The 1176-nt window shown below is 40.8% G+C and overlaps 1 protein-coding gene across 1 annotated transcript in view; it reads right to left on the bottom strand.

The window, feature by feature from the left end:
- Positions 1–625: 625 nt before the first annotated feature.
- The window catches only part of LOC117939261 (SLAIN motif-containing protein 1-like), a 23781-nt gene continuing 23230 nt past the window's right edge, over positions 626–1176 (bottom strand). Inside the window, exon 11 of the transcript XR_004655551.1 lies at positions 626–636. The gene's annotated coding sequence lies outside the window, so the exon portion shown is untranslated. The remainder of the gene's footprint in view (positions 637–1176) is intronic.

Raw genomic sequence — 1176 nt, forward strand, 5'->3', positions numbered from 1 at the left:
GTATACTCATAGGATTGTATGTTATGGAAATATTTAATAAAAAAAGTAAGTAATATTACTAGTATGTTTTATGTCAAAGAATCTCTTTGACACTCTCTGAAAAAGTCATACAAAATGTTAAAAAGTGTTATTACATTGTTATTACATTGTTATTACATTGTTATAAACATGTTTTATGTCACAAATCACTGGAAAAACGCATTCAAAGTGTTATTACATAGTTATTACACACAATACGGGCCGTAAAAGTGCCTGAAAATAAATTTTTCGTCCCCCCCAAAAAAAAAATTATGATCTATTCATTTCTCTGCTGAGCCCTGGCTTTCCTAGGATGCCCTACTCTGGTCTAGATCTGTCTCCCTTTTGCTAATATGTCTTACTCTATTGTCTCCCTCTCTCTAAGATGGCTTACTCTGGTCTAGACCTGTCCTACTCTGTAGTCTCCCTTTCTCTAAGATGCCCTACTCTGGTCTAGACCTGTCTCTAAGATGCCCTACTCTGGTCTAGACCTGTCCTACTCTATTGTCTCCCTTTCTCTAAGATGCCCTACTCTGGTCTAGACCTGTCTCTGAGTTCTATTGTTCTGAGTCCTGCCTGTCCTTGTCTAAATCCTGTCCTAACCTCTCCTAATCTGCACTGCCTTTCCTGACCTCTCTTTCCTGTCTAAGTGTTTGCACATACACTGGCAACGAGCCGGTCTTGAACACTCGACCCTGGGCGCCTAAGAGTCGAGCACAAACCAACTGTGCTACCAACGCAAGTACGCACGGAAAGGTTCTCTGGGTGGATTTGTCTTTGTGGGTGTAAAGCTCAAAATAAATAGTCCATTCCTTTGTTGGAACCCATAAAAGATCTGATATAAACTGCAATCCAGGAGACTTGATCACACAACCTTCTGAATATAAGGCACATCATTTATCACACAGAGCTACATGGTGATGAGGGCAAACAGGTTGGAGGTTGTATTTGATGTCCACATCACCGAGGAAAGACATTTCAAAAAGTGTTGACAGAGACGGGATTCGATCCTTCAACCTTCAGGTTTTCGGTCAGTAACTTATCCTGTTGAGCTATCTATCGGGATGGAATTTTTTTTTTTCCCTATGATTTGTTCTTCAGACTGCCACACTTTAGTCACACAGGGGAGACAGGGGTGTACATGCTAGATCAGATCCA

Source organism: Etheostoma cragini, chromosome 24 (genome assembly GCF_013103735.1).
Source record: "Etheostoma cragini isolate CJK2018 chromosome 24, CSU_Ecrag_1.0, whole genome shotgun sequence".
In the NCBI taxonomy this organism is placed as follows: domain Eukaryota; kingdom Metazoa; phylum Chordata; class Actinopteri; order Perciformes; family Percidae; genus Etheostoma; species Etheostoma cragini.